Source organism: Monodelphis domestica, chromosome 1, assembly GCF_027887165.1.
Source record: "Monodelphis domestica isolate mMonDom1 chromosome 1, mMonDom1.pri, whole genome shotgun sequence".
NCBI lineage: Eukaryota > Metazoa > Chordata > Mammalia > Didelphimorphia > Didelphidae > Monodelphis > Monodelphis domestica.
In genome coordinates, this window is record NC_077227.1 from 289358369 (window position 1) to 289378185 (window position 19817).

The following is a 19817-nucleotide window of genomic DNA, read 5'->3' on the forward strand; positions in this document are numbered from 1 at the left end:
TTACAGATTTATTGCCATACCAATCAAACTACCAAAAACTAATGGAGGCACATAAGTTTTAAAATATCAAAGGAAATAATAGAAAAAGCAAAGTAGGAATAAAGCTATACTTCTGAACTTCAAACTATATTTTTAAAGAATAATCATTAAATCATTCAATACTGGTTAAAAAGTGGAAAAATAGATCAATGAAACAGATTGGACAAGGGAAAATAAAAAATAATGGAACTAAACAACTCACTATTTCATAAAATCAAAAGCATAAATTAACTAGGAAAGAATTTTCTGTTTGGTAAGTAATTCTGGGTACACTAGAAAGAAGTCTATATGAAATTAGACCAATATATTATACTATATTCTATAAGTTCAAAATGTATACATGATCTAAATATTAAGTATCCTACCAAACACAACCATCAGTGAAATTTTTGCTTCAATGTAAAAGCTGCCAGATCTTGTACTCCTCCTGATTGTGGCTCCTGTTAAGGGTAAATTCTTAGGGTTGAGACCGAATATAATTTTAGTGGTTGCCAGGGATTGAAATTCTAAATCCCAATGAAATACTTGAGTCAGAATGGAGTTTTATGGTGGTTTATTTACAATAGAAGGAAGAAATTAAGAATGAGGGAGAGAGAGAGAGAAAGGGAATATCTGCTCTGACTTGGTCTGAGCCAGGGGAAGTTCAGAGGCCTCAGCCAAGGGGCCTTCCCAGAAGATTAAATCTAGCTTGGCTTCCAGCCACAAGGCCTCCTCCAAGAAGAGGGGCCTCCTTGGAGGCTACTGCCTCCAAAAAGAGCCAAGGAAAAGGGAAGTCAGTCTTATCACTCAGCACGTGGTCATCTCAGGGAAGCTGTCTGAGGTCCCACGCTTCAGCTTCAAGTCAAGTTCCACCACCAAAGATTCAAAGTTCCTCTCACAGGAAGTGATGCAAAATATTACATCACTTCCTGTGTCTCACATGTACCAATGGTGGCTTAAATGGCTTTGGACTGGGGGTCAGTCAGTTGTGTTCTGATTTGTCACTTGCTAGCACACAAGAGTCATAGACCTTCCTCCCCCACACTTAATCCTTAAGTGGGGGTGTATACATTCCTGGTTGCTAAAATTCTAAAGACTAAGTAGGGTGGAGTAAATCTAAAATTCATATTCCATGATATCTGAATTGACCATATTTAAACAAAAACCTTAATGTTCAAAAAAATTCAAGAGAACCATGAAAAGGTAAATAAGGAAGAGAAAAAAGTTAAGGACTTCAAAAAGGTCAAATTGTTTATATTCCTATGTGGAAAGCTATCTGTAACTTAAAAAATGTTATCATCATCATAGTAATTGGAAGAAGTATACAAAGCCAAAGAGTGTGGTAATAAGCTGTTTAGGAGGACATATATAAAAAAAAAATACCCTAGATTTAAAAAAAAAAAAGAAGAGGATTATACTAAGAGAAATGACAAGGAAGAAGTAAAATGAGGTAAATTATATTTCATAAAGAGTCATGGGAGGGGGTAGAATACTATTAGGAAAGGAGGTTGAGGGTGCTGATGGTAAATACTTAAGCCTTACTTTCATTGGAATTGGTTCAGAGAGGGAAGAACAGCCAGATTCATTGGGGTATTGAATCCTATCTTACTCTGTAGAGAAGTGGAAGGCTAATAAATAATATTATTATTAAAAATATATAGAAAATAAAAATAAACTAAAAAAAGAGGGAAGTAAATAAGAACACATCCCAGAAATAAAACTAGATCTAAACAATTGGAAAAACATTAATTGCTCGTGGGTAGGATGAGCTAACATAATAAAATTACAATCCTAACTAAATTAATTTACTTATTCAGTGCCTTACCTATCAAACTTCCAAAAAAACTTTTTTAAACAAAAAATAAAAGTGATAGAGGACATTACAAGATGTAAAGTGAATAATTTTTATTATATTAAATCAAAAAGGTTTTGTATAAATAAAACCAATGTGAATAAAATTAGAAGGGAAGCAACAAACTGGGAAAATTTTATTACAAGTTTCTCTGACAAAGGTCTAATTTCTCAAACATACAAGGAACTAAGTCAAATTCATAAGAAATCAAATCACTCCCCAAATGACAAATGATGAAGTTAAAAATATCAATAATTATATGAAAAAATCTTCTAAATCTCTCTTGATAAGAGAAATGCATATCAAACCAACTTTGAAGTACTACCGTTTACCTAGCAGAGTGGCCAATATGACAGTAAAGGAAAATAATAGATGTTGGAAGTGTTGTTGCAAAATTGGGACACTAATGCATTATTGATGGAGTTGTGAATTGATCTAACCATTCTGAAAGGCAATTTGAAATTATGAAAAAAAGGATTTAAAAGAATGCATGCCCTTTGATCCAGCAATATCACTACTAGGTTTTGTATCCCAAATAGATTTTTAAAAATGGTAAAGGATCTGTTGTACAAAAATATTTATAGCTTCATTTTTGTGGTGGCAAAAAAAAATTGGAAAATGAGGGGATGTCCCTTGATTGGGGAATAGCTGAACAAATTGTGGTACATGATGGTGATGAAATACTATTGTGCTATAAGGAATGATGAACTGATGAATATCTATAAGGCCTAGAAAGACCTCCATGAACTGATACAGAGTGAAATAAGCAGAACCAGGAGAACGTTGTACACAGTAACAGACATTGTAGGACAATCAAATGTAATTGACTTTGCTACTAATAGCAATGTAATGATCAAGGACAATCCCAAGAGATTTATGAGAAAGAATGCTATCAACATCTAGAGAAATAACTGTGGGAGTACAAATCCAGAAGAAAACATGATGATTTATCACTTATTTATATGAATATATGATAAGGAGTTTTGGAGTTTTGGTTTTGAAAGATTAATCTATTACAAAAATAAATAATAATGAAATAAATTTTGAGTGATAATATATGTATAACCCAGTGGGATTGCTTGTCAACTCCTGGAAGGGGAGGGAGGAGAGGAGGTAGACAACGTGCATCATGGAAACATGGAAAATTTTTTCATATTAAATTTAAAATTTTAAATAAATAAATAAATTTGTGCATCTTATATTTCTTTTGAGCTACTGAAAATTTGGGGTAATGAATTCTATCTTACCCTACAGGGAAAGTAAGAAGGGAAAACTAAGGGGGGTAGCAGGACAGGGAGTACAGAAATGGAGGGAAAGAGAGGGGGGAGGGAACTTAACAGACCCTAAAAAAATAAGAAGGGAACCAAAAGGGAAGGGGAAGAAAGGGAAGCTTATTAAGGGTGGGGATTAGGGGGACTGATTAAAATCAAACCACTGGTTTAAAAGGTTATTGCAAAAGAAGAAATGAGAGAACTAGGAGAGGATATTAAAATGCTGGAGAATACAAAAATGGCCATCATAACTTTGAATGTGAATGAGATGAACTCACCCATAAAATGAAAACAAATAGGAGAGTGGATTAGAAATCAAAATCCTACCATATGATGTCTGCAAGAAACAAACTTAAGGCTAGTAGACACTCACAAGGTTGGAGCAAAACCTATTGGGCCTCAACTGATAGAAAGAAGGCAGGAGTTGCAATCATGATATCTGACAACACCAAAATAAAAAGAGATCTGATTAAAAGGGATAGGGAAGGTAACCTCATTCTGATAAAAGGCAGTATAGACAACGAGGAATCAAATTTAGACAAATCAAATAAAAAAGTAAATAAGAAAGAGGTAAAAGATGTGAATGAAATCTTAGAAAAATGAGTTAATAGATATATGGAGAAAAATAAATAGGGAGAGAAAAATAAATAAAAAGGAATACACCTTCTTTTCAGCAGTACATGGTACATTCACAAAGACTGACCATGTACTAGGTCATAAACACATGGCAAAAAAATTGCACAAAAGCAGAAATAATAAATACAACCTTTTCAGATCATAATGCATTAAAAATAATGCTCAGTAAGGGTCCACGGAGAGGCAAATCAAAAATTAATTGGAAATTAAATATTATGATTTTCCAAAATCGGTTAGAGAACAAATCATAAAAACAATAATTTCATTGCAGAAAATGACAACAATAAAACATCCTTTCAAAATCTATGGGATGCAGCCAAAGCAGTACTCAGGGGGAAATTTATATCCTTGAGTTCATATATTAACAAATTAGTGAGGGTAGAGGTCAATGAATTGGACATGCAAATCAAAAATCTTGAAAACAAACAAATTAAAAATCCCCAGATGAAAACTGAAAAGATTAAATTAGAGATTCTAAAAATTAAGGGAGAAATTAATAAAATCTAAAGTGAAAGAACTATTGAACTAATAAATAAGACTAGAAGCTGGTATTTTTAAAAAATAAACAAAATAGACAAAGTAGTGGTCAATCTAATTTTAAAAAAAAAGGAAAGAAGAAAAGCAAATTAACAGTATCATAGATGAAAAGGGAGACCATACCTCCAATGAAGAGGAAATTAAGGCAATCATTAAAGACTATTTTGCCCAATTATATGGCAATAAATTTGTCAATCTAGGTGATATGAATGAATATTTACAAAAATATAAATTGCCTAGATTAACAGAAGAATAAATAGAATTTTTAAATAAAGTCACATCAGAAAAAGAAGTTGAACAAGCCATCAAAGAACTCCCTAAGAAAAAATCAACAGGGCCTAATGGATTCACAAGTGAATTCTATCAAACATTCAAAGAACACCTAATCCCAATATTATACAAACATTTGACATAATATGCAAAGATGGAGATCTAGCAAATTCCTTTTATGACACAAATGTGGTACTGATTCCAAAGCCTGGCAGGTAAAAAAAAAACAGATAAAGAAAACTATAGCTCAATCTCCTTAATGAACATAGATGCAAAAATCTTAAATAGGATACGAGCAAAAAGACTCCCGGAAGTGATCACCAGGAATGCAAGGATGGTTCAATATTCAGGAAAACCATACACATAATTGACTATATTAATAAGCAAACCAACAAAAATCACATGATTATCTCAACAGATGCAGAAAAAGCCTTTGACAAAAATACAACATTCATTCCTATTGAAAACACTAGAAAGTATAGGAATAGAAGGGTATTTCCTAAAAATAATAAACAGTATCTATCTAAAACCATCAGCAAACATCATCTGCAATGTGGATAAACTAGATGCATTTCCAATAAGATCAGGAGTGAAACAAGGATGCCCATTATCACCTCTATTATTTAACATTATTCTAGAAACACTAACAGTAGCAATTAGAGAGGAAAAAGAAATTGAAGATATTAAAATAGACAATGAATAGACCAAACTATCACTCTCTGCAGATGATATGATGGTATACTTAAAGAATCCTAGAGATTCAACCAAAAAGCTAGTCAAAATAATCAACAACTTTAGCAAAGTTGCAGGATACAAAATAAACTCATAAGACATCAGCATTTCTATATATTTCCAACACATTTCAGCAGTAAGAATTAGAAAGAGAAATTCCATTTAAAATCACATTAGACAATATTAAATAGTTAGGAATCTATCTTCCAAGACAAACACAAGAACTATATGAACACAACTACAAAACACTTTCCACACAATTAAAAGTAGATCTAAACAATTGGAAAAACACTAACTGTTCATGGGTAGGATGAGCTAACATAATAAAAATGACCATCCTACCCAAATTAATTTACTTATTTAGTGTCATAACCACTGAACTACCAAAAAAACTTTTTTACTGAATCAGAAAAAAACATAACAAAGTTCATTTGGAAGAACAAAAGATCAAGGATATCTAGGGAAATAATGAAAAGAATGCAAAGGAAGGTGGCCTAGCAGTACCTGATCTCAAACTATACTATAAAGCAGTGGTCATCAAAACAATATGGTACTGGCTAAGAGACAGGAAAGAGGATCAGTGGAATAGACTTGGGGTAAGTGACCTCAGCAAGACAGTCTGTGATAAGCCGAAAGATCCCAGCTTTTGGGACCAAAATCCACTATTTGACAAAAACTGCTGGAAAAATTGGAAGACAGTATGGGAGAGATTAGGTTTGGATGAACATCTCATACCTTACACCAAGATAAACTCAGAATGGGTGAATGACTTAAACATAAAAAAAAGAAACTATAAGTAAGTTAGGTGAACACAGAACAGCATACATGTCAGACCTTTGGGAAAGAAAAGATTTTAAAACCAAGCAAGGCTTAGAAAAAGTCACAAAATGTAAAATAAATCATTTTGATTTCATCAAATTAAAAAGGTTTTATACAAACAAAATCAATGCAACCAAAATTAGAAGGGAAGTAACAAATTAGGAAACCATCTTCATAACAAAATCTTCAGACAAAGGTCTAATTGCTCAAATTTATAAAGAGCTAAATCAATTGTACAAAAAATCAAACCATTCTCTAATTGATAAATGGGCAACAGACATGAATAGGAAATTTTCAGTCAAAGAAATCAAAACTATTAATAAGTACATAAAAAATGATCTAAATCTCTTATAATTAAAGAAATGCAAATCAAAACAACTCTGAGGTATCACCTCACACATAGCAGATTGGCTAACATGATAGCTATGGAAAGTAATGAATGCTGGAGGGGATGTAGCAAAGTGGGGACATTAATGCACTGCTGGTGGAGTTGTGAATTGATCCAACAATTCTGGAGGGAAATTTGGAACTATGCCCAAAGGGAGCTTAAAGACTGTCTGCCCTTTGACCCAGCCATAGCACTGCTGTGTTTATACCCCAAAGAGATAATAAGGAAAAAGACTTGTACAAGAATATTCATAGCTGTGCTGTTTGTGGTGGCAAAAATTTTGTAAAATGAGGGGATATCTTTCAATTGGGGAATGGCTGAAGAAATTGTGGTGTACGTTGGTGATGGAATACTATTGTGCTCAAAAAAATAATAAACTGGAATAATTTCATGTGAACTGGAATGACCTCCAGGAATTGATGCCGAGTGAAAGGAGCAGAACCAGGAGAACATTGTACACAGATATGGACACACTGTGGTACAATCGAATCTAATGGACTTCTCCATTAGTGGCAGTGCAATGATCCTGAACAACTTGGAGGGATCTATGAGAAAGAACACTATCCACATTCAGAGGAAAACCTGTGGGAGTAGAAACACCGAAGAAAAACAACTGCTTGATTACATGGGTCAAGGGGATAGGATAGGGGATATAGACTCTAAATGAATATCCTAGTGCAAATATCAACAACATGGAAATAGGTTCTCATCAAGAACACATATAATACCCAGTGGAATTGGGTGTGGGCTAATGGAAGGTTGGGGGTAGAGGAGGGAGGGATAGAATATGATTCTTGTAACCAAGGAATAATATTCTAAATTGACTAAATAAAAAAATTTTAGAAGTAGAGGAAAGAGGAAAAAGCAGGTGAATTATTTTAGTTGTAGAGGGTTATGAATCGTGGACAGTACTAAAAAGAGAGACTCTAAATAAAGGATTAATGACTGACATTGTGAAATCTCTGGACTGGAAAAAGTGCATTGGATTTACTTCACTGGCATTATTTTAAACAGGAGTCAGAACTTTATGGTCGGATCCTTTTACTACAACCCAGAGTCTCTGATTCTATAACATTGTAATCAATGAGAAATCTGTGATGATTTTACTAAAATATATTCTAATTGTGAAATGCCTCTAGACTATGTTACAAAAAATAAAGAAACTTCTGTACCTGTAAAAATAAGTAAATAAATGAATCAATCAATCAATCAATACTATTGAGTTAGTTGATTGATTTATTCAATTAATTGCTACTCTGAATTTCTTCCCTCCCACTTCCACCTCCAGTTTCATATTTGTTGCCTTCAGTAAATCTACTTGATTATATTTGGCAAGTTCCATAGCTATTAATGATTTAGAGATTTTTCTGAATTATTATTTTGGATACTTTCCTCCTTTTGAGTTTCAAAAGTCACATGAAAAATCTAGCACTGTTCATAATCAAATCCAATAATTAAACATTCTTGCATTCTTCCAGACACATTGTGATACAATTTAACAAACATATATAATTTTACAAGCTTTCATACATTAATGCTTATTTTGTTGTTTACCAAAAGGGCCTTCTCCAACCATCACCACCCCCAAAACAATAAACATGAAGGAAAAGAAAATCAAGCCTCTTTAGACAGAAAGCCTGCTCCCTTGCAATGCTTCTTGAGTATGTGAAATATTCTACAATTAGGATTAACAACCTATATTGTCTGGAAGTCACCACTTCACCCTCTGGGTAAAAAAATTAAACAATTTGGCTTGAGGTTTGTGCAATAAATAACCTATATCACATATGATTTCTTTAGAGATACAGGCAATTTTCCTCTAAGTCTCTATATCAAAGGGCCCCCAGAATTTCCCCCTAAAAAGCCCTGCCACTACAAAGGCAATACAAATTGAATTTTTAACTCATCCATCACTAAGAAAGCAGTTTAACTTAAAGAATACACTCCCATAAAAGTTCTCAAGGAAGTGTAATCTTTGTCCAAAAGGATTAAACACTTAGGGTTGATTACTCAGCATTTCTAGGCTAGCAGGTAAACCCCATTCTATGGACCTAAAGTCAATAAAGATCCCAGACAATCTGTCTGGATTCATGTCAGAGAAAAAAAAAACAGAGATTCTAGTACTGTTTAATTTTTTAAGTGATCTTTTATCATCTATCAAACTGTTTTAGACAAACTTCATGAAACTACCTTTTTAGACATTTAAAAATTATACTTCTCATTATCAGCAATACTTTTGCTGGATTATAATAATATAACCCAAAATTCAAGCAAGCAAAATTACAAACAAAAAAGTGATCTAAACTATAAGGAAACAAGCTGGAAAACAAAAAATTCAAATACAGTTTGAAACAAGAAATAGAAAAACAATGTCAATTTTTCTCTAGTATACACCCAAACAAAAGTATCCAATAAAAATGTCCTAAATGAAGAATCTCTCAAGTGAGTTCCCTTAAATATAAAGGACCCACTATTTATCCCAGATAAGGCCCCAAATCTAACACATATACACTCTGGGCATCCCTATCCAAACTATTCACCTATCTGGTTGCCCACAGCAATAATGAATAACAAATTCCTTTGTCAGGATTCTAGTCATGGATCCACAGCAGGCCATTTTTCTTCCAGGCATCTCTGGATATCTAAGTTTTGTTGCAGTTGGTTTGCTTGAGAGTGTCCAGGTACTCTCTCAAAATAGCCCAGCTCTAAAACAGGAGTCTTGGTTTAGAGTAGGGGTCAGCTTCCAGGCATTCCCTCTGAACACACAAGTTCTGCAGTAGGCAATTTGCTTGTACCTTTTAGAAGGGCTTGACCACCATGGGAAAAGTTAACTTGCCTGAACCTAAGCACTCTTCCTCCCTCTTTCCAGATATACACAGCTACCTAACACCTAGAGATCACTTTCACCCCAGGTTAAACCTCTGTGGACAATGGTAATCTGTCTGAATCCATTGCATCAGTCACTAATATGCTTGTTGGGTTTTTTTTAAACCCTTACTTTCTGTCTTCAAATGGATGCAAAACATAGGTTCCAAGGCAGAAGAGCAGTAAGGGCTAAGCAATTGACTTGCCCGGGTTCACACAGCTATGAAGTATCTGAGGCTAGATTTGAACCCAGGACTTTCCATCTCCATGTTACCCCCATTAACATACTTCTACCCCATCCAAGTGATTTTGAACTTGCTATTAATCAAACCCTGCCCTCCAACTTCCATTGCCTGCCCCCATATTCCTATCCCCCACTCAACCTTATCCTACTAACTCTAAAGTCTAATTCTAAAACTAAAAACATAATACTTTTAGTAGAGAAACAAATTTAACTGTTTCAACTATACTCTGAGATATTTGCTCCATAGACAATAAATTTTCTTTCATCTTAAATCTTTTTTTTTTATTGCTCCTTCCATCTTCTTGCCTTCTTGGGCATCTGGCTCCCTTCTGATGACACAATTTCTCTGGCTAGCCACTGGTAGCACCATCAATCATATTTCCCTACCACTTACTGTGATGAGGGAGTTGAAGTACTCCTTTCTCCCTATTACCGTTTCTAGGTTCTCTGTCTACCACTGTCATTCAATAGGCTCTCTACCTATGGGGTTCATATATTTCTAGATAGATAGATAGATAGATAGATAGATAGATAGATAGATAGATAGATAGATAGATAGATAGATATAAATATATCTATCACCCAATCAAGATTCTGGTGGGCAATTTCTACCAATATTTAGGCCATTCTCCTTCCTTCCTCAGTTATAATCTTTCTCTCTTCTCCATTTCTGCCTTCATATTATTGAATTTCAACATACATATCAATTTTTCCTGAAATCCCTTTAATTATCCTATTTCTCAAATTATTAATTTCCCATGACGTTCTCCTCCATTCTCCCTCAGCTACACAGATACATGCTTGATCTTGCTATTATCCACAAATACACTACTTTATAAATTTTGAATTCCTTGTGCAGTGAATAGAGTGCCCGGCTTGAAGTCAAGACTCTTCTTCATGAGTTCAAATATGGCCTCAGACATTTAGCTGCGTGACCCTAGGCAAATAATTTAGTTCTTTTTACCTTATTTCCTCATTTGTAAAGTAAACTAGAGAAGGAAAGGAGAAATCAATAGGCCCTCCTTGTGGTAAGATGAATCTTTTAAGCCTCCTTACTTACTACTTACTTACCCAGTCATTACAGAGGCTCTTTCAGACATTTTCTTCCTTCCTGAAACCCCCCATGGCTTTCCTGCTTCTCCACCCTCTCAGTTGAGCACTTTCTTCATATTTTGTTGGAAAAAAATTAAAGTTATTCCCAATACTCTTGTAGCCTTCTTCTCATCTAACATCACAAAGATGCCTTTTGCCACTTTCCTCTTCATTCATCCCTATTTATAGACAATCAATTCTGATTTTCCCCTGTCAGTTTTTGGTTCTCCTTTTTCAATTGGCCCATTTCTTCTTGCATCACTTTCATTTCTCTTTTCTGCTTTTCCTCTGCCTCTGTTAATTGTTTTTTGAAGTCTTTTTTGACCTCTTCCAGAATCTATGTCCAATCCATATTTTTCTTTTGGAGTTTGCATATGTTTCCTTTGCTTTCACCATTTCCCTCTGTATCTATACCTTGCTCTGTCTCCATAAAAAATTTTTAGAGTTACATGCTTTTTTTCTTATTGTTGTTTGCTCATTTTCCCAAATTATACTTAGGCTCTATTTTCTAGGGAGTTGACTTACCCTCTTAAACTTCAATCCTTCCTTAATGTTGTTCTCAGTTTATTTTCTGGGTTTTTATCAGTTTCAGTTCTCAGAAGCTGATGTGATGGGCTGAGAGCTGAGAGCTCTGAGAGCCCCCTCCCCCTACTAATTCAATTGACCTGTGAGATGCTAATGGATTAAGGTCTTTCCTCAGGCTTGGGCCTAAGCTTTTAATCTCACTCTGAACTTGATCAGGTCAGGGACTGACCAATTCTAGCCCCAGGCTTAAATTCAATTTTTTTGTTCTCAGTATATACTTGATCCAACCAGGCAAACCCTTGATTACCCTGTCTTGGAGCTCTGCCCTTAGTTTTTGGCAGAAAGATGGGGGGGGACTCTGAACTATGTATTCACCCCAAATTGTGAACTATGTCCTCATTTCAAGCCCATACTGGGACTCCTGGCTTCACTCCGGGCCCACAAAAATCGGCCCACTTCAGCCCAGACTGCTCTGGGATGGATCTCTGGACTTCTCCACAGGTTTGAAATTTCAAGGGGTGTGGGTTGGTGTGTACCACTATTTGCCCAGGCAGAATCTTAGAGTCTGAGTGTTGACTTGAACTTAGCTTCAGAACCTGTGTCAGCAGCAGTGGGGTGGAGGTTGAGAGATGGCTTGCTCTTCCTCCCTTTCTACAGCCTCTTGCTGACTATGCCCTCCTCTCACTCCAGTGCTGCAGATGTTCTCTGCCCAACTTTTGGGTTTTTCTTTTCTTGATAGTTGTTTCACTCTGTCTCCTTATTGGTTCTTTCACTTCTGTATTCATTTTGTGGTGATATTTTAATCTTGATTGGAGAGGATTCTCCTGGTGACACAAAGCTGCGGTGGTTTACTCCTCCATTGGCACCACCCCCAGAAGAACCATCCCTATTTCTCATAACAAGGTAGTCCTTCTCCTTGCCAAGGCAAGTCTTCTTCATGAACATGATTATATTCTATCCTGTCTTCTGTAGCAGTCTGCTCCCTCTATCAGTGCTGCTTTCTTATTTGTCTTCACTTTTTCTATATCCTCTTTACTGCCTTCATACATGCCCTATCCTCAAAAAGCCATCATTTTATTTGAAACATTCATCTCTGCTAGCTATTATCCTATACCTCTTCTCCCTTTTCTGGCTAAACTTCTAGAGAAGTCTGTTTATAACTGATGCCACCATTTTCCTCCCTGTTACTATTTTAACTCTGCAGTCTGGCTTCTAACTTCATCACACAGGTTAAATTATTCTCTCCAATGATGTCAGTCATCTCTTAATTGCTAAAGCAAATAGGCTTTCCTCCATTTGCATCCTTCCTGACCTGTCTTCCACTTTTGGCACTGTCAATCACCCTCTTCTTAATACTCATATCTCTCTAGATTTTTGAGACAGTGTTCTCTACTGGTTCTCTTCCTGCCTGCCTGACCATTGTTTCTCAGTCTTATCTAATTCACATCTGTTAACCATTGTTGTCCACTGGCTCTCTAACATGGGTTCTCTTCTCTTTTTCTTTTATACTGTTTCATTTGATAATCTCATTAATTAAAATATTATCTCAATGCATAAGATTCTCATATTTATTTGTTCGGTCCTAATCTCTTTTGATTCCCAGTCTAGCATCTCCAGCTGCCTATTTGTACTGTATATCTTGTAGGCATTTTAAACTCAATATGTAAAAAACCAAACTCATTATGTTTTCCCTAAAACCTTCTGCTTGTCCTAATTTCCCTATTACTGTTAAGGGAACTATCCTCCCTGTCCACAGGCTCAAAACCTAGGTACATCCCAATTCCTCACTCTCACTCGTAGCCATCTAGTTGCCAACTCCTGATATCTCTACCTTCAAAAAATCTCTTTATAAGCCCTCTTCTTATTCCCTAACTGCCAATACCATGGTTCAGAACCTTATTTCCTCACATCTGGACTATTGAAATAACTTTATGGTTGGTCTCCCTGCAATAAGCCCTTCTCTCCCCACCCCAGTTCATCTTATACTTGACTGTCAAATTGATCTTCCCAAGATACAAGTCTGACCATGTGATACACAAATGCATCCCTAGTAAATCAACTGCAGGGGGTCTTTATTGCCTCAAGGATCAAATATAAAAATCCTATATTTGGCTTTTAAAACCCTCCATGACTTGGAAACTTCTTATATTTCCTGTTTTCTCATAATTTACAGTCCCCATCCTTCCATATACTGGCCTCTAGTATTGGCTACTGATGCAATGACACTGGTCTCCTTAATATTTCTTAGACTAATCAATCTATCTTCCAACTCCAAGCATTTTAACTAGCAATATCTGGAGAATTATTCCTCATATTTATCTTCTAACTTCCCTTGCTTTCTTCAAGTCTCAGATAAAATTTCATCTTCTGCAAAAAGCTTTTCCTGATACTGCCTCAATGTTACTAGTGCTTTCCCTCTATTGTTATCTCCAATTTATCTATCCTTAGACATTTGTAAAGTGTCTGGCATATAGCAGATAATTAATAAGTGCTTATTCACCAGCTTAATACAACCCTATTTCTTGGTAGCAGATATTTTCTCTTTTTCTTAGTTTGCCCTTTCCAGATAGCTTCTTTAATTCCTTTTGCACTTCCTTAAAATATTGGTGTTCATCTCTACAAATACAAAAGAAATTAAATTTCTTCAAAAGAGCAAAATAGATATTGTAAGGGTGATACCAGTCAGAAGACTCACTATCTGCCTATTCATTAAATAGCTTCATCACTTCCATAAAGTTGGCAATGCTGGGCTTGTTAACTTCTCCCACTATTTGGGCACTCAGGCAAGTCATATGCCAGGCATAATCTGAAAGGATGACATCTCTAGAGATGTAGAGTAAAAAAAGTCCCATTTTAGCAGGTCTGAACCCTTCCTCACAAACCTTAATCCTCTGATTCTACTGAGAATGGAATTCTGGATCAAGAAAGAGCCAGATAGCTACCTAAAGTTACAAGACAGACCTGAGATTTGCATCCTATCACTATAAATGTAGTGCCTTTTCCATGGAAAACATACTACCTCAAAATATTGCTATCCTACTAGGCTAATGCACTTACATTGGAAAACACAAAAATTAAGCAGATTTATTTTTTTATCAATAGGAAGGATTTTCTACTTCTGAGAAAAAAGATAGGGAAAGTCATGTGGTGAGAATGATACAGGACAATAGATGGATAGCCTAATTCCAACCCAACACTGATATTCCTGAAATGCTAGAAGAAATAGAGGGAAACCCCTAGAAAATTGGATGAATTCTCTTGAGAGGAATTATGGAAAGAAATAGATAAGAACAGCACAAGATAAGGTGTGAAAAGGATTGTCATCTCTGTTGGAGGGAGTACCCATACCAACAATATTACAGATACATCTAATCAATCAGGGAGAAGGACCTATTCTCTACAAAAATACATCTAATAATAGCCACTATGATAGGCACAAGGAAATAAAGACATAAATAGCAATTAATCACAAGGTACTTATATTCTAGGTAGACATACATATAATAGTTATAAAATACAGGGTAATTTGAGTGTGGGATCCACTAACAAAGAAGGAATCAATATACTGCATGTTAGATTGGCTTTGGATTTCAATCAATCAACAACTATTCACTAAGTATTTTAATTGTCAGGCACTATGCTAAATTGAATTGAACTGTGAAGGAAACTGGGGATTCTAAGAGTCAGAATTAAAGACAGAAGGCATTCCAGGTACCTAAATACTAACTTAAACATAGATAATGTTAAAAAAATAGTACTTCCAAACAATTGCCATAAACCAATTTTCTTTAATAATAGATTAACATGAACATGCCCAGATACACAATTGGATTTGTGACCTCACAACTTTGGGTCTGTCTTCCAGTGATTCAGATCACAACTTGTTCCTGCCTCATCCTCTGTGTCTCACCCAGGTCCTCTCAAGATTTAGCCATAGGAGCCTTTGTCATTTTCTCTTGACATTGCCAAGATATCTATTGATCAAAAGCCCATCAGCTTTACTTCAGTCTTGCTAAATGTTCACCTAGTCTTCTTTTCTGCTTATACAGTTCTCTGAGGATATCCTATACTAAGCTTCTCTATCATAATTCCCTGTTTTTAATATTCTGTACCCTACTTAGATCCACCAAAACCCTATGCATTACTATCTAGTTAATATTTATTTTTAATTATATGGAGATTATAATATTACATATTTTATAGTTATATAAAAATAGAAGAAAATGAGTATTAAAAACATATAGGAAACTGAGACAGAGAACTCTTCTCCAATTGATAAATGATCAAAAATATGAACAGGCAGTTTTCAGAAGGAGAAATTAAAGCTATTAACAATCATATAAAATGCTCTAAGTTACTATTGATTAAAGAAATGCAAATTAAAACAACTTTGAGTTACCACCTAACATGACAGAAAAGGAAAATGCTAGAAGAAATATGAAAAAGTAGGGACACAAATACACTTGTTGGTGGAGTTGTGAACTGCTCCAACCAGTCTGGAAAATGATTCAGAATGAAGTCCAAAGGATAAAACTGTGCATATAATATATATGAATATTAGGTTTGTATCCCTAAGACATCAGAGAAAAGGGAAAAGGACCTATTCTCTACAAAAAATATTTCTAGAAGTTCATTTTGTGGTGGCAAAGAATTAGAAATTGAGGGAATGTACCTCAATTGGGAAATGGCAGAATTGTAGTTATGATGGAATGCTATTGTGCTATAAGAAATGATGATCCAAATGGTTTCATAAAAACCTGGTTAGACTTACATGAACTTACAAAGTGAATTGAGCGGAACCAGAATACTGTATACAGTAACAGCAATATTGTAACAATGATCAAGGGTGAAAGATTTAGCTACTCCACTCAATACAATAATCCAAGACAGTTCTAAAGGACCCAAATGCTATCCCCCTCCAGAGACCAATGAGCTCTGTCTACAGATTGAGTCATGATTTTTTCACTTAATTTTCATGTGTGTGTGTGTGTGTGTGTGTGTGTGTGCGCGCGCGGGTAATAAGGAAAAAGAAAAATGGCTTCGGTTGTGTGGTTATAAATGGTTAAAGCATTTAACTACTCTGAGATCTGCAGAGCTGGCAAAATATTCCTGTTTCTTGACCCAACTTCCTCTCTGCAGAGATTTACTTCCAAATTTCTTCTTTAAACGGCTGTTCTAAATTCTTCATTTTGTGGTATCTTAAGTGTTTTCTTCTTACTTAAAAATATGATCAACAATAATTTCTTTCTGAAAAAAAATAGGTCTTTAAGTAATTTTTTAAAAAGATTTTGACTTGCTCTGGATCACACAACTAGTAAATACCTAAAGCCAGACATCAAAGTCAGGAAGATGAGTCTTCCTCATCTCTGGTCTGGCAGTGTACCTCACCACTTTACTGTCCTACCTAATTAAGAGTTACAGTGAATAAAGCACCAGACATAGAGTCAGAAAGATCTGAGTTCAAATCAGACATCAGACATTTACCAGCTGTGTGACTCTGGACAATTCACTTTACCCCTATATTTCTCAGTTCTTCATCTATAAAATGGGGACACACTAGAGGATGAAATACAGACATCAGTATCTTTTCCAAGAAAACAAATAGTCAGAAACAACCACGACAACCACCAAAATTTTTTAAAACCTTTGCAGTTTATCAAAAACAAAACAATCCTTCTCTTCTTTACTTGACTTATTTGGGGAATGGAACATCAAAGTCCTATTTCTAACTGGTCCCAAAGCAAGTCTCATCCCATCCAGATAACTTCTCAGAACACCAGGACTTGTCACTTGTCATCATTTCTCTTGCCACCAATCTTATTCCTGTTTTCTACTTTATAATCAGGGATTAATAATAATTAAATCAACATTACAATTGCTACTGGAAATAGAATGACAATCTATTATGCAATGGTTCCAATTTATAGGCTGTCTAGAGCAAAGTTCCCTATCCTGGTAACCATTCCAATTGCAATACCCTCTGGAACCACAATTCTTATTTTTTACAAAATGCCCTTCATATTTGACTTTTCTTATACTCTTTTCACCTCCTTACAGAAACTTGGATCTCCCTTGATAACACTGTAATCCTGACCATCTTCCCCCAGGATTAAAATGCCTCTTATCTCATGCCCCTTGATATATCAAAGCAGGAAGGACAGTAGGGATGCTTATGTTTACTATCATGTCTAGTCCTCTTCATACAACCTTAACTCAGTGACCTTTCTTCCTTCACAGTTCATACTGTCTAGAATGGATGTATCACCCATTTTCTGCCAGCCTAGTCACACTCCTTTGTTTCTCCTGAAGTTAGTAGTCATGAGGTGTAGTATTGAACTTGAATTTCAATATTCACAATATTCTTTTACACCCTAAGCCAAATCCTCATACAAGAGGACAAAATGTGTTATATCCTTTAAATACCCTTCCCTCTGAAGCAACAAATTGGGCAGAAAAAACTTTATAACAAAAAACTCTGACAAAGGTCTAATTATGCAAATATATAAGGAGCTAAATCAGTTGTACAAAAAATCAAGCCATTCCCCAGTTGATAAATGGGCAAGGGACAAGAATAGGCAATTTTCAGATAAAGAGAAATCAAAACTATCAATAAGCACATGAAAAAGTGTTCTAAATCTCTTATAATTAGAGAAATGCAGATCAAAGCAACTCTGAGGTACCAACTCACACCTACCAGATTAGCTAACATGACAGCAAAGGAAAAGTAACAAATGTTAGAGGGGATGTGGCAAAATTGGGACATTCATGCATTGCTGGTGGAGTTGTGAATTGATCCAACCATTTGGGAAGGCAATTTGGAACTATGCCCAAAGAATTTTAAAAGACTGTCTTCCCTTTGATGCAGCCATACCACTTCAGGGTTTATACCCCAAAAAGATAATAAGGAAAAAGATTTGTACAAAAATATTTATAGCCATGCTCTTTGTGATGGCAAAAACTTGGAAAATGAGGGGATGCCCTTCAATTGGGGAATGGCTGAACAAATTGTGGTATATGTTGGTGATGGAATACTATTGAGCTCAAAAAAATAATGACCTGGAGGAATTCCATATGAACTGAAATGACCTCCAGGAATTGATTCAGAGTGAGAGGAGCAGAACCAGGAGAACATTATACACAGAAACTGATACACTGTGGTAAAATCAATTGTAATGGACTTCTCTACTAGCAGCAATGCAATCATCCAGGACAATTCTGAAGGACTTAGGAGAAAGAATGCTATCCACACCCAGAGAAAGAACTATGGCAGTAGAAACACAGAAGAAAAACAACTGCTTGATCACATGGGTCTATGGGGTGTAGAGATAATTTTGGGATTGTGACTTAAAATCTAAATTAATTGGTCGCCAGGGGAAAATCCCAAATAAAATACCCAAGTCAGTCTGGAAATTTATGGTAATTTTTGTTTATATTTTATAAAGTTTTATTAATAATAACTAAAACAAAAGAAGTGCCTCACTTCAGCCTATTCGCAGGTTCAAGAAAGCACGAGGGAGGAGTTACAGCCACTTAAATACAATCACAAAAAAGGTGGGGATGCAGGAAAATGGAATTTTGGGAAATACTAAGGGACTTCTGTGAGATGAAATCCAAAAGCTTAAAATCTCCATTTACACATATTCCCCCTGTGATCCTATTGGGAAACCAGTTTCCCCAAAAGGATCATTGAAAAATAATCAACTTAAAAATTGCAATAATTTGTGTATAAAAGGAAAAGAGAACAAACCCAATGATTACTAGGTTGACAAAAAGCCAATTTGGGGGCAGTCCCCTTTGGCATAAGAGTATACATTCGAAACAAAAGCATTTCAACCCCCCATAGTTCAATTCACATTCCAAAGTTCACTCTGGATCTTCTGGTGCAGCATGTGGTCTCTGCAGGCATGTATCTTCATGGCACATTCTGGATTCTGGGAGGTGGCAAGTTTCTTATCCTAAAATTGCTCAAATTCAAATCAAAGTTCACAACAATAACTTGGCCTCCCTTAGGGGAATAATAACAAACATAGGGATCATTCAGGGATGCATGGCTGAGTTATGAGGTATAAAAATCAGTTTGCAAAAGAAAATCAAAAATATGAAAAAATCCAAATAAAAAAGAAAAATAACTTGTGGGTGAAATACAAAATGTAAAAGTCTTATGTCTAGAAAAATCTAAGTAAAGGAAAAACAAATCTATAACAGGTCCTTGAATCAGGGCACAATTAAAATGATTTAAGCAATTATGCATCTACCCAATCAGTAGTCAGGACTATAGAAAGTTTGCCACACTATGAAAGATAGAAAAGGGACTAGATTATAGGAGCCAGGTAGGAGCCAAATTTGAGATACTTGGTAGAATGTGGGACAAGGAAGACCTGCCTTTAACACATGTTAATCAGCCGCAACCTCAAATCCCAAACAAGTTCAAGTCCTCTTGTCTTGGCTCAAAATTTTCATCAATCCTTACAGGATTGGTTGATCTCTTTGACCTTGTGCTCAATTGGCACTATGCAGTTTAGCTTTGTGCTTCTTTGGCACTGTGCAATGGCTCTTTTTTTGTATTCT